Source organism: Stenella coeruleoalba (genome assembly GCF_951394435.1).
Source record: "Stenella coeruleoalba genome assembly, chromosome: 2".
In the NCBI taxonomy this organism is placed as follows: domain Eukaryota; kingdom Metazoa; phylum Chordata; class Mammalia; order Artiodactyla; family Delphinidae; genus Stenella; species Stenella coeruleoalba.
This window is the reverse complement of record NC_137147.1, coordinates 31,486,097-31,500,866: the sequence shown is the minus strand read 5'-3', so window position 1 is coordinate 31,500,866 and position 14,770 is coordinate 31,486,097. Positions and strand designations below refer to the sequence as shown.

Genomic DNA, 14,770 nt, shown 5'->3' with positions numbered 1-14,770 from the left:
TGCATTCTTCTGTTACTGTCTCCAGTGGTTGTTTTATTTATTTATTTTTTTTGCGGTACGCGGGCCTCTCACTGCTGCGGCCTCTCCTGCCGCGGAGCACAGGCTCCGGACGCGCAGGCCCAGCCGCTCCACGGCACGCGGGATCCTCCCGGACCGGGGCACGAACCCGTGTCCCCTGCATTGGCAGGCGGACCCTCAACCACTGCTCCACCAGGGAAACCCAGTGGTTGTTTTTTGAATGCTCACACGTTTATGTTTTACTTTCCTTGTAAAAGTGTAAACTCTGTGAATTTGGGGACTATCTCTAAGATGGTAGATCATTCTGTTGGCTCCCTTGTTTGATGTCCCCTGACAAACTGTCAGCCCCTTGAGGCCTGACACTCCCTGACATTACTCTTTACATGGCAGCACGAGGCACAGTGCTGGCACAACTTAGGAGCTCAGCAGGACTTTGTTAAGTGAAGACATCTGGTAACCCCTCTTAGCCCAGTGCCCTGAACTCGCTACATACCCACTAATCATATTTGCTGACTGGGCGTGAAATGAAAAACACATAATTCTTATTATATAAGATGTGGTACGTATGAGGCACAGAAATTCCCAGATTCATCCTATTTCAATTTCTCTTTTACTTTTTGTAAATGCCTGGTTGTTTGGCTCCAAAATTGAATGAGAAGTATCAGGAGGAATCCCTCATCCCCTTCCAAACCCCTTACATATCAATTTTATACAAAGCCCCTAAACCTTCAGTTCAAATCACTCTGGATATCGTACATCTCCATTATTAAATTCAACAAGTCACTGCAGAGAAAAGACAGTGGTACCAGCTGTGTCGACTGGTGCCCGTATGCCACATTTGCACCTAAGTGCGACTTCTAAATATGGAATCAGGTCTGCTATTTCATTCTTAATGAAGCAAACAGATGCCCCGGCCCCCTCAGTGGAGAGGTTGCCCTGCTTCACCAGCCACAAAACACAGGGTTCTGCTCTGTTTTGCTGACTGATGATGCAGAAGTGTTCCCCGCAGATGGCAGGCTTGGTATCCATGACAGCCACGTTGCCAGATCATTGCTTTCTGTTTTCTTTTGGTGCAGTAAAAGTGTGTGTTGGGGGAGGTGGGTGGGGAAGGGAGAGAAAGGGGACAAAAGAAACAAATAAGCTCACCTGCCCCAGAAAATCACTGCACCACCCTGTTGCCCAACACCAAATCCCCAGCCCCATTTTTGGCCTCACAGCTGCTGCTGCCCAGCACACACAGCTGTTGCTACTGCGTTCTAATGAGTTGCAGTTAGTAGGGTAGGAAGGGAAGGGTTCTGATGTCACTAATGAGGAGTCACGAAGACAAGAGCTCAGCGAAGCCGGTTTTAAAGCAGATGAGTCTAAGGAAGGAAGGTAGAGCTGGAAGACAGCATGTACGACAGCATCAGAATTAGAGACTCGGTGTTAAGGTGTCTTCTGGAACGTTGAGAGTGTGTCTCAAAGCCACCACCCGCTGGAGTTGGTTGCAATCTGTCACCACAGGCAGAAGAGAGAAAGGAAGAGGCATCTCGTTTGGCCAACTCACACCCAGCTCTAGCCACTGGGGCATCAGCCCTTCAGCGTTCTTTGAAATATAATGCCTGCTGTGCCTGTCTTCCCCACTCTGCGCAGCAGGAGATCTGTCACGTCCACAATGCCACGGCCCGGAAGTTCAAACCAAAGTACCTTTAGCAGGAATCTGGGTCTGCAATGAGGCCATGAGGGCTGAGGCCCTGTCTTCAGAAGGCGCCCCTAGAACATTTCACCTCTTAGTACGGAGTGATGGGCAAATGGGCTTTTTTTTTGGCGGTACACGGGCCTCTCACTGTTGTGGCCTCTCCCGTTGCGGAGCACAGGCTCCGCGGCCATGGCTCACGGGCCTAGCCGCTCCGCGGCATGTGGGATCCTCCCGGACCGGAGCACGAACCCGTGTCCTCTGCATCGGCAGGCGGACTCTCAACCACTGCGCCACCAGGGAAGCCCCTTTTTTTAAATCAGTATTGACTCGGTTTCTCTTTTTTAATGCTGCCTTAGAAGAGTTGTAAAATGTACTGAGGAGATGAATCCTCTCCAAAGAGGCCCAGCAAGGGAAAAGGAAGGAGTGTCCTTGCTTCTGACCCTCACTCCAGCTCCTGCCTCTAGTCATTGAAAAAACACTAAAAAAAGATTTGGGGAAAAAAATAACCTACCTGTGTTAAGTACGGAGGTTCCTCAGAAAACTAAAAATAGGGCTTCCCTGGTGGCGCAGTGGTTGAGAGTCCGCCTGCCGATGCAGGGGACGTGGGTTCGTGCCCCGGTCCGGGAGGATCCCACATGCCACGGAGTGGCTGGGCCCGTGAGCCATGGCCGCTGAGCCTGCGCGTCTGGAACCTGTGCTCCGCAACGGGAGAGGTCACAACAGTGAGAGGCCCGTGTACCGCCAAAAAAAAAAAAAAAAAAAACCCTAAAAATAGAGTTGATATATGATCCAGGAGTCCCACTCCTGAGCATATATCCAGACAAAACTATAATTCGAAAAGATACATGCACCCCTATGTTCATAGCAGCACTATTTACAATAGCCAAGACACGGAAGCAAGCTAAATGTCCATCGACAGATGAATGGATAATGAAGATGTTGTACATATATACAATGGAATATTACTCAGCCATGAAATAATGCCATTTGCAGCAACATGGTTGGACCTAGAGATTGTCATACTGAGAGAATTAAGTCAGAAAGAGAAAGACAAATACCATATGATATTTATATGTGGAATCTAAACTATGACACAAATGAACATATCAATGAAACAGAAACAGACTCACAGACATAGAGAACAGACTTGTGGCTGGCTGCCAAGGGGGAAGAGAGGTGAGGGAGAGAAGGATTGGGAGTTTGGGATTAGCAGGTATAAATTAGTATATATAGATTGGATAAACAACAAGGTCCTACTGTATAGCACAGGGAACTATACTCAATATCCTGTGATAAATCATAATGGAAAAGAATAGGAAAAAGAATGTATATATATGTATAACTGAAACACTTTGCTGTACAGCAGAAATTAACACAACATTGTAAATCAACTAAACTTCAATAAAAGTGAAAAAATAACCTGCCTGTTTTATATGTATATATATATATAATATTTATACAAAATGTTATATAATATTGGGGTCACCTGACTTCATGTTCCCAGGTGAGGTCCAACAAGGTGATGCTCTGCCTCCTTGTTTCATATCATGCCATAAACAAGTGTCCTTTCTGCAGTCTGTTTGGTGCCACTTTTGTTTTACATTTTTGTGGGGTTTTGTTGGTGTTTTCTCTTTTAAATGGCCCCCAGCCTAGTGCTGAAGTGCTGTCCAGTGTTCCTAGGTGCAGGAAGGCTATATACATCTTATGGAGGAAATACCTGTATTGGATAAGCTTCCTTCAGGCACGAGTTAGAGTGCTGTTGCCTTTGAGTTTAATGTTAAGGAAGGAACAGCATACATTAAATAAGCATATATTAAACAGAAACACATGAAACAAGATAACGTATGGGTCAGTTGGTGAAAATGTGATCAGGGGCTCACGGGAACCTAACTCTGCACTACCCCATGAGCAATGCTTCAGCATTCACTAATTCATTGTTTGCAGCAACTTTATGGAACGTTACTACAAATAATGAGAATCAACCATACTTTTGGGTACAATTTTGACTACTTGGAATCGTTTTCCTTGGTATTTCAAATCACAGAGACTGAAGGATAGATGAACAACTAAAGGGAGGGTAAGTAGGAAATTATGTACTTGTGTCTACTGTCTGCCACTCTTTTCTTTTTTCTTAATTTTAGAATTTATTTTTTTATACAGCAGGTTCTTATTAGTCATCCATTTTATACACATCAGTGTATACATGTCAATCCCAATCGCCCAATTCATCACGTGCCCCCCCCACCCCCGCCACTTTCCCCCCTTGGTGTCCATACGCTTGTTCTCTACATGTGTGTCTCTATTTCTGCCCTGCAAACCGGTTCATCTGTACCATTTTTCTAGGTTCCACATATATGCGTTAATATACGATATCTGTTTTTCTCTTTCTGACTTTTCAACATAATATGTCTCTTTAGTCTTTGTAATAACTCTATATGGCTGCTTTTATTGCCCCTTTTTTCCAGGTAAGAAAACTGAATCTTAAAGAGATTAGGCAATTTACCTGAGGTCACGTAGCATGGTAGGCAGAATTCTAATGTGGCCCTAAGATTCTTTCCCCTCCCTACTGTACATGCCCTATATAATGCCATCCCTAAAATGTGATGGGACCCGTGAACATGGCAATGATTAGATGCCATGATTATGTTATAAGGCAGAGGTGAAGGGATTTTGCAGATATAATTAGGGTCCCTGATTAGTTGACTTTTAAGTCATGACCTCAAAGGAAATTATCCTGGTGTGCGCCTCCTAAACAGATGAGTCCTTTAAAGAGTGAATCTCTCTCCTGCCGGCCTTGAAGAAAGAAGCCATGAGTTCTACAGCCGCATGGAAATGAACTCTGCTAACAACCACCTGAACTTGGAAAAGAACCCTGAGCCTCAGATAAGACGGCAGTCCCAGCTGACACCCTGACTGCAGCTAACTTGTGCCCAGACTCTCGATCCACGGAAACTGAGCAATAATAAATCAGTGTTGTTCATGGTAATGAGTTACGCAGCAAAAGAAAACTAACACACACAGCTGAGGAGTGGCGGAGTCAGGGTTGGAACACAGGTCCACCTGCCTCCAAAGCGGATGTTTTTGTCCTTTATACTGTGTAACACCACACTGGGTTTGGATTTTGTTTTCTTGCTTGTTTGGTTGCCATGGGGGGATGACAATGGCAGAAGGAGATATGAAAGACGTTCAGATCCAATGGCTAAGGTCTGAGCCTTAACGCAAAGGGAGTCTCTTCAGCCTCGGGTAGTGGCAGTAACCGTGACCAGTAAAAAAGTGAGGAGCCTCTTAGTGTTGGGAGTGGGCAAGCAGTTTATCTCCTCTTTCTCAGGAAATAGGTAAAGGTAATTGGGGGTAGCAGCGTTCGCATAGGGGCAAGCGAAGAACGCCGGGTCCCTAGTGTTGGATGAACCACATGAAAAGGCCAATGTGATTGCTTTTGATATCCTCAAATGGCGATTACATGTGATTCAGCCAGTAGTTAGGAAATGCCAGGTCAGAGACCGGAAGCAAGAAAGAAGCCAGGAGTTCTGCGGGAAAGGACTTCTTGAGTGGGAAGAGATGTGAATGCGGACACTGTCAAAGCAAGAATCGAACAGCTTGGTTTTCGGAGTCAGGAGGAACGAGGTCAGGGACCACGCTCATGCCTCAACCATGGCGATTTCAGCTAAGGGCGCTGCACAACTGTGGGAAGGGTGAACACCTACGAAACCCAAGCTTAATCTTCAAATCTCTGACTTTGATCTAGTGATATGCTGTGCTAGAAAAGGGGAAGCACAGGGCAGAGTGGCCAGGGCAGGGATGGGGTTATATGCCATTGCAGAATTAGTGTAAGGATCATAAGAACACACGTCACACACCTGACGTAGTACCTGCCACGCGGTAAGTACCAAATAAATGGCAACATCAGTATTTGCCACTTCATTAGATGACAGAAAACTGCCTTGCTTATTATGTAAGCTGAAGGTAAGGGCGAGTTATCTCTAAATACAAGGACAAAAATGAAAGGTAGGAGGCCCTGACTGGGAGCACCGGAATCAGGCTGGAAAATATTTAATTCTTTAGTCACTGAAATTCCTCTTGTGGGGTGGCGTGAGGGAAGGGACAGCACCTGGGCCAGCACTTCGGCAGAACTGCTTTCTTGCTCCAGACACGTGGCCATCAATCGTAGGGCTCTCGGGCTTCCCTGGTGGCGCAGTGGTTGAGAGTCTGCCTGCCGATGCAGGGGACACGGGTTCGTGCCCCGGTCCGGGAGGATCCCACATGCCGTGGAGCGGCTGGGCCCGTGAGCCATGGCCGCTGAGCCTGCGCATCCGGAGCCTGTGCTCCGCAACGGGAGAGGCCACAACAGTGAGAGGCCCGCATACCGCAAAACAAAAACAAAAACAAAACAAACAAACAAAAAATAGTAGCACTCTCCATCTGAAGGCATCCAGGATGGAGAGATTTGTGGTTTTCATCACACGAGCACATAGACGGGACTCCGCTCTGAAACAGTAACTGTTCTGTTTAAGCTTCCTGATCAGAGAAAGGCTCTAAGGGGAACGGTGTACCGTGTGGCCTGGGAAGCAGGTCGAACTAGAGAAATCTCAACACTGCCTACTTGCTGCTCCGAGACGTGCCCAAGAGCCCTCGGGAACCTGTACAATAATTACTAGAGTTGTGCCAGCCCCAGAGCCCCACCAGCAGGTGATTTCCTATGTAATTATCCTCCAGAGAAGAATATGCATCCTCCTCCAAGCCCTTCTTCCTCCCTTCCTCTCTCTCTTTTTATTTTCATTCTCTCTCCATATCCCTTCTTTCTTTCTCTTCATCTCCCAAACAAATTCAATAAAGTCCACATCAGGATGCAGAGGAACCCACCCCAAGGTCACTTTCTACCCCAGCCTGGGGCTGCTCTCTCCCTGGAGAGAACCCTGTCATGTTCCCTGACATCGTCAAAGAAAGCCTTGATAACGAAATTTTCCTCCACCTTCCTCCAGACAAAACTCTTTGACTTTCTATCTTTAGATCAACTGTCTCTTCCCAAAAGCTCACCTTGGGCTCGGGTGGGGAATAGAATTACTGATGGGGGAAGCTGCCTGAGCAAAACGCTGGCCCACGGGTCAGCATGGCTTTGATAACAGCAGAGATTCTTTAACTCCTTAACAAGCAACTGGCACGTAATACATCGGATGAGTAACTGAGACTCGGCACCATGTTAAATGTTTTATAGTCCTATTCAATCCTCACGACAACCCTAGGAGGTAGGTGCCATTGTGATGCACATAATATAGACGAGTAAAGTGACAGGCCAGGTAACCTTCCCTAGATCCCATCGCCACTAAACAGCCGCGCTGGGATTCCAGTTTGGTCCGTGTGACGCCCTGTCCACGCATTTCATCACCCTGCTCTGTCACCCGCCCCCACGTCTCTATGGGCTTCTACCTACATCGCTGCTCTCCCACTTCTGTCACTGGCAATTCATGGTGCAAACAACAAACGAAAATTCTGTCTTCAGCTCCTTGACACTCGTTCAGCGCCCCCTTCTCACCTATCAGGGCTGCCTTCCTTTCATCACAGACAGGCATGGCTCACTCGCTCTTAGGTTGCCCATGGCATTTCCATTTGTTCCCCCCAAGCCAGGCCCCCCTTGCTTTGCAGAGGGAAGCAGGTAACATCTGCATTTCAGGACAAGCAGGTAACACTCCTGGATCTCAGGAGCAGCTGCAAAGCATCAGGGAACACCAGTGGGAAAGAGGGCCTGGGGAATGGGTACTTCTTTTGCCTCCCCAGTCACAAGATGAGTGACTCTTAACGACACGGTGGGGCACTGTTTTCAATGGCCCAGAGGTAAGCCATTGGAAGGGTGGAAAAGGAGAAACGGGCATGCAGTGCATGGAGCACTAGCTGGAACCTCCAGGCTGTTGTTTAAGAACCATCAGTGGAGGTTCATTAGAAAACTAAAAATAGGATTGCCGTAGGATCCAGCAATCCCACTGCTGGGCATATATCCAGAGAAGACTATAATTCAAAAAGATACATGCACCCCATGTTCATAGCAGCACTATTCACAATAGCCAAGACATGGAAACAACCTAAATGTCCATCGACAGATGAATGGATAAAAAAGAGGTGGTACGTATATACAATGGAATACTACTCAGCCATAAAAAAGAATGAAATAATGCCATTTGCAGCAACACAGATGGACCTAGAGATTATCCTACCAAAGTGAAGTAAATCAGACAGAGATAGAAAAATACCATACGATATCACTTACATGTGGAATCTAAAATACACACAAATGAACATATCAATGAAATGGAAACAGACTCACAGTGATAGAGAGCAGACTTGTGGTTGCCAAGAGGGAGGAGGGCTGGGGGAGGGAAGGATTGGGAGTTTGGGATTAGCATATCCAAGCTATTATATATAGAATGGATAAACAACAAGTTTCTACTGTATAGCACAAAGAATTATATTCAATATCCTATGATAAACCATAATGGAAAAGAATATATTAAAAAAGAATGTATATAGATATAACTGAATCACTTTGCTGTACAGCAGAAATTAACACAACTTTTTTTTTTTTTGCAGTACGCGGGCCTCTCACTGTTGTGGCCTCTCCCATTGCGGAGCACAGGCTCCGGACGCGCAGGCCCAGCGGCCATGGCTCACGGGCCTAGCCGCTCTGCGGCATGTGGGATCTTCCCAGACCGGGGCATGAACCCGTGTCCCCTGCATCAGCAGGCAGACTCTCAACCACTGCACCACCAGGGAAGCCCCACAACATTTTTAATCAACTATACTTAAATAAAAAATATTGACAGTGGAAAAAAATATATATTTTTATACATATATAAAAGAACCATCAATGGACCAGGACTAAAGAGATTGGAAGATAAAAGAGGAGGCCATTAAAATAGCTGTCATAAAGTAACTAAACTGATAAGGGAGTGTGGCTTAGAGAAAGTGGCCAGATTATTTTTTTAAAACCTTCATCTAACCTGCAAACAGGAATGGAAAGGCTTACAATTACAGTCCATATATGACAAAGCTGTTACATGAGCTCTGGCCTCCTTCCACCTCAGAAGCTGTGGGTCAGTGCCCTGAGGGCAGTTAACCCCGTGGGCAATGCTCTTCTCACCACCAGTCCTTTGACCATGTTACTGAAATCCAGAGCAGGCATTACGCAAGGCTTGGGTATTAGTGTCCTGCAGCTGCTGTAACAAATTACCACCAACTTGATGGCTTAAAACAACAGAAATTTATTCTTTCACAGGTCTGGAAGCTAGAAGCCTGAAATCAAGGGGTCAGCAGAGTTGATTCCTTCCTCAGAGGTTCTGAGGGGAATCTATTCCATGCTTCTCTCCTAGCTTCTGGCGTTTGCCAGCAATCCTTGGCATCCCCAGGTCTGTAGCTGCATCACTCTGCAACTTCACCTCTGTTGTCACATGGCCTCCTTATGTTGACGCTAGTCATAGGCTCTAAGGCCCACCCTAACTGAGTATAACCTCACTGCAACTCATTAAATCTGCAAAGACCCTGTTTCCAAATAAGGTCATGTTCAGAGGTTGTGGGTGGGCATGGATTTGGGAGTGGGGAGTGGGGGCACTCTATTCAACCCCACACAGCTTGCCAGTGGCATTTTTGGCCGATCTCGCATAAGAGCAAAGAGAGGATTTGGGTTCCTCAAGAGAAAGGCTCAGGTAAACCTCAATGCCGGTGGGGAGGTAGAGGGGAGAAACCACCTTGAGCAGCGTCCATGTCAGACTGAGGCAGCACCCGTGCATCTAAAACATTTCACAGAAATCAAGTCCAATGGAGCAAAGAAAGTCATGCAGAGAACTAAGGTAACTTCCCCCATAGCTCAGAACAGACCAGGCCCCTTCCCCCTCAAAGTGCAACAATAGAATTATCCAGGTAGGATGCCAGGTGACCCCCTCTCCCCAAGCCGACATGGAAAACAGGCAAATTCCTTCAATCTCCTTTCCTCTCCCCTCTAACCCCCAGGGGGGCTGTGGGACACCAGGGGCTCTGGCTGAGAGGGGAATGGAGCTCTCTGACTCCCACTCAGCCGAAAACAATCCCGGGGGTGGGGGGTGGCTCATGGTAACGAGCAGAGCAGAACAGAGCGAACCCTCAGGTTCCCCTAAGGAAGCCCTTTCTGCTAGTGGGGACTCATTTCTAAGGCCTTCAGGGAGGTGCTGTGCAGAACTGCATCCAATCCGGGCTAAGCAGATTAGTTCCCTCCCAGGGAAAGGTTCTGGGCAGCTGAGCAGGGCAGCTCCCTGCGCGGTAGCAAGGGGCTGTCATTACAAGGCCCAGATAGGACATAATGACATGCTCCCCGGAGGGAGCTCCTAATTGAATTACAGGGTGTCTCCTGAGCATCAAAGGCAGCCTGTGCTCAGAGGTAGCCGAGCAGCCCAGGAACAGACCTTCTGCAGAGCTGGTGTAGGGCAGGGGTCAGGCTGGGGAGGCGCTCGGATGCCTGAAGCCAGAGGGCTCTGTGGATGTCGCTGACACTGGGAGAGAAGAGGAGGAAAGCATGGGGAGTGGGGGATGGTGGGCACCCCTGGACCTCATACCTAAGAGATGTGTTCAAATCCCATATCCTCCGAGCTTGCTGCAACCGGGAGGTAGTACAGAGCCGGTGGACAGGCCAAGAATTCACTCTGTTCATTCATTCATTCATTCACTCATTCAACAGGCATCTTTTGTGTCCCTATGATGTGTGATGGAGATGAACCAAGTGCTGCTCTGATCTGAGGATGCACCCTACCTGGGGACCGTTTACTCCTGAGGTCAACTTCTACTTCTATCCGTGCATGTCTCACAAGCTGAAGCCAACGAGCCCTCCTTCTAACAAGTCCTTCTGAGTTGACTGGAGGAGGGGGTGTGCAAGCCCCCTTCAATCACTCCAAACCGAATCCCAGCAAAAGGCAGGAGGGAGTGGCTGAGGCTCGGAGATCCCTCTTTCATAGCAACTCTCACATGCACTCCCTTCCCCGTCAGCCTGGGAACGTCCTGAAGACAGGGACAGTGCCTCTTCTCACTGTGCTCAGCCCACAGAATGAGCTCCATGAATGTCTGCTGACTGTACCCTGAGAGACTGGCCCCTGCTTCCCCACCTCCTCTCTGGATAGAGGGCTCTCATAGGCTCTCTGGGGGTTGCAGGCAGAACCCACCTACACTCTCTTACCACCCTCCTCCTCTAACCCTTGGTCCGGGATGTCCTCAGACACCAGGGTCACAGCCACAAAGGAGGCCCCTGGATCTGAACACATGGTCCTGAGCCAGCCTTGCCCTGTTCCCCAGGCAACAGGCCAAAGCATTATCTGTTGATAGTTCCTGATGGTGAAGTGACACAAACAAGGCCCCTCTGTGTACCGGCCCGGGCAAGGGTGTGTCTGAGCCAGCAGTCAAGAGTGATGAGTCCAGACTTCTGAGCTGGGCATTAAGGAGTCTATTTGGCCCTTGCCAAATTCCTTGGGCCCAGCTGCCCCTGAATTAAAGGACAGCCAACTCTTGCTGTTAAGGAAGAGATGTCCTCTTAACTCCTTCCATATGAGAAGAAAGCCTGCTGCTTTCAGCTTCGTGACCTTATTCTGAGGCTAAAATATGTAACATAGTTGAAAGAATATGTGATTTATAAGCAGAAGATCTAGGTTTGGATACTGACCCTTAAAAGCTCTGTGTTCTAAGGTAAATTAATATTTCTTACTTTCAGTTACCTCATCTGAAGACGGTGATAATATTAACTCTAGAGGTACGACAAATCCTTTACTTTTAAAAGTTGAATTTTATATTTTCATACAAATATTAGAAGTTTTATTATGTAAGAAGAAAAACAACAACAATAGTAATCTTTCTCCAAGGTCTAAACAATGCTGAAGACTCGATAACCAATACTGTGTCCTATATTCTGATATATTCTCCAGAATATCTGGATCTCCCCAGGAGGTCACCCTCTTCAGAACAACTTTAAACAATTAGTGCCTAACATTTTCAAAGCATTTTACATCAGTTTGTTCTTTGAAAGTCAGCCCGTGGCTGTGTTTATTCTACTCTCTCCCCAACCCCCAAAATAGAAAGTATGTATTCTTACAACAGTCCACACAGGTTAATTAAAAGGTCACTTCTGTCTACTTTGGCTAGAACTATATTAACTCATTGTCGTAACACTAGTTATCTTTTGCTATATTTTATGAGAAAAGGGAAATCGAATTAATTTTCAGCTAAGAATCTTCTAGCACCTGGGATCCATGAGAAGGAATAGATAATTAAAATGGCCGTTGATGGGGAGCTGGTTGGGAACCACTGGTCTAGTTTATGAAGCCCGCTAGGTTAGCAAGGTTTCTGGAAGATTCTGGTCTGATAAGAAAGTTATGTGCATCATGCGTCCAATGCGGATTTACGTCCCTGTGGATTCATCCAGGGATTAGAAGAAAGTTCCGAGTTGTGCTGGATGAAGAAGGCAGTGATCCAATGAGGCTTTTCGCATTAGGACCGGCCCGGTATTGGAGAGACAGTGGCAACTTCATGCTAGTGCACCCCAGTGACATGGAGACTCCTACTTTCTCTATCCCATGAAGATATCCCTACTTTATCCCTTCTTTATCCCTTTCTTTCCATCTGTCATCCCAGGACTAGAGTTGACAGATAGTTGGTTTTTCTTCTCACATCCACAGCTGAGTCCAGATACAGCCTCAAAAATCCTTTCCAAGATGGCTGCCTGGACAGCCACGATGGACTGACTGGAACTGACACCAAAAGAGTCCTATTTTACACCCAGCCCTGTGTCCTGGGACGTGGACACTTGACAGAGTCACATACTGTGCCACCTGGAGATGAGAACACTCTGGCTTCCGGGGAGTTCCTGGAAAGGCATCAAATTACAGCTGCGAAGATAAGGGGGGGAGGGTGGCGTGGTGCCTGCTGGCTCCGGTTAAGTCCAGCAGACCAGCTGTCTAGCAGGGGAGGGGTGGGGAGGGAAAGGCTGTCACTCTATCCCCGGCAAGCATGAGTGGCAGGGAAGCTTTCCGTCCTGGTTGGGAACACAGGCTGCTCTGGAAACCCAAATCCACGAAGAGGCTTTGACAGTGACTCAGTACCCAAATAGTGCACCTGAAAATGACGGCAGATTATCTTCTGACGTTAGTCTCCTGGAGAGGACGGACCAGAAGAGGGCAAAGGAGGAGGGATGAACCTAGTAACCTTGAGATTTGTGTCACTGAGCATCACCCGCTGGGAATGTTTTCTGTTGATCTGGGCAGAGGCCATGTGAACCTTGGCTGCTGAGTCTGTGGCCAGCTTGATGAATACGGTAGGGCTGAGGGCTCCAGAGGCGGCAGTGTCTCCCATTCTCTAGCCTACCGCCCCAGCACTGACCACTGTAACATCAGCACTCTCTCAGAGGCACTGCAAACCTTATATACTGTGTCAGTTTGGAGGTGACAGATGACTGTCTCACTTGGGACTTCCTTCTAAGCGACACTGTCCACCACTTAGAGACACAACTGCTTAGGTAGCTTACCATGGGAACCCCTGGGCAACTTGTTTTCCTACCCCACCACCCAATTATGGCAGATTACCTGTCAAGTTGGGGGTGGGTGGAAACCTGGTTTGACACAGGGCAACCAATACGTATTGGGCCAGTGGCCTTTGACAGAGTTAAGGTGGAAAAAAAGGCGGGGTTGGGGGGAGGGGGCAACAGAGTTCCTCCCTTGAGAATCTGAGCTAGAAGAATAGAAAGATCTTTCCAAGTAGGAGATAGGACTGTTGGGCTGTGAGATATCATCAAAGCAATAAGGGAGAAGGCCACAGAGAGAAGCAGAGATGCCAGGAGACAGAGACCCCATGGCCTAGAGAGACAGCGTCAGAAAGAGAAGGTGGTCCCTAGGGCTCCCGCAGCCTCTGATGCCTTTCCAATACCAGTTCCAGTCTATGCTGGATCCTTACAATTCAACCTTCTTGTCTTAACAGTCAAACACTTTGCGGTGAAGGGAAAAAAAAAGCACCAGGGTAAGTGGTTTGTTTCCTGGGAGATATCAGTCTTCCTGGTATTATCGTGAGGCTAGTTCTTTCTGTCCAAATGCCAGGCTGTCTTAAGGGATACCCACAGTGCACTCCTGGTCACCCAAAGAAATCAGATCAGACAGCAGAGAGAAGGCAATCCAAATACAGATGCCAACAGTGTGAAGGAAGGGGACGTAGGGAACAGGATAAGAGTAAGAGAGGACACGGGACTAAAGGACGTGGGAGGAAGGCACTGAGCTCGAGCAGAAGTAGAAACCACGGCGTGAGTGTCAGCAGCGCCTGGAGCACACACGGTAGAGAAAGAAAAGATGCAGCTGAGGACATTTAGAAGAGAGAGCAAGTGTCAGCAAAGGGCATCCACACAGAAAGGAAGGTGCAAGAGGGGAAATAAAGTGAACACATAGAAGACTTGCAGCCAGGGCCAGGGCTTGCTCTAGGGACGGCTGCAGGGTACACTCTCCATCACCACAGCTCAGAAAGAGAGGGTCGGGTGGTAGTGGGGGTCCCGAGGAGAAATCACATGGGATACACGAGGAGGAAACCAAAAGCGAGACAAATCAAGACCAAGAGCTCTGAAAAAAATGGACTACTACGGAGAAATGGCAGAATTACTCCTCTGTAATCCATAACTTGTTCCACAGCCATATTCTAAGTAGGAAGTTACTATCAAGATGTCACTCATTTTGAAAGCACCAACTAAAGAGTCTAGAGTGTTGTCTGTATCCTAACTAACTGGTTCTTCATGAACCCTTGCCACCAAGTGGTAAGTGAACTGGGCTCAGGCAGGGGCAGGTTAACAAGGCTGTGTCCATGCACGCTGGCCCTTCGCTAGAGGGGGTCAGGTTGGTGCCACACTGATAACTAAACTCAAATATATGCACACACCTAGTGATGGCTCAATTTTAGAAAAACAAATTTTTCCATAGTGAATAACTTTTACTTTCAATTTTTTCTTCTTCTGTACTCACCCAGATAACTTCCTACTCGGGTGCGTGGTAGGCGGCAGGGGTGGGAATATAATTCCTATGAACGATCATTATCACTCCACCT

General features: G+C 47.5%; 1 protein-coding gene across 1 annotated transcript in view; it reads right to left on the bottom strand.

Annotated features, from left to right (window-relative positions):
* The window catches only part of SLC8A3 (solute carrier family 8 member A3), a 148,249-nt gene that overhangs the window by 103,978 nt on the left and 29,501 nt on the right, over positions 1-14,770 (bottom strand). The window lies entirely within an intron of this gene.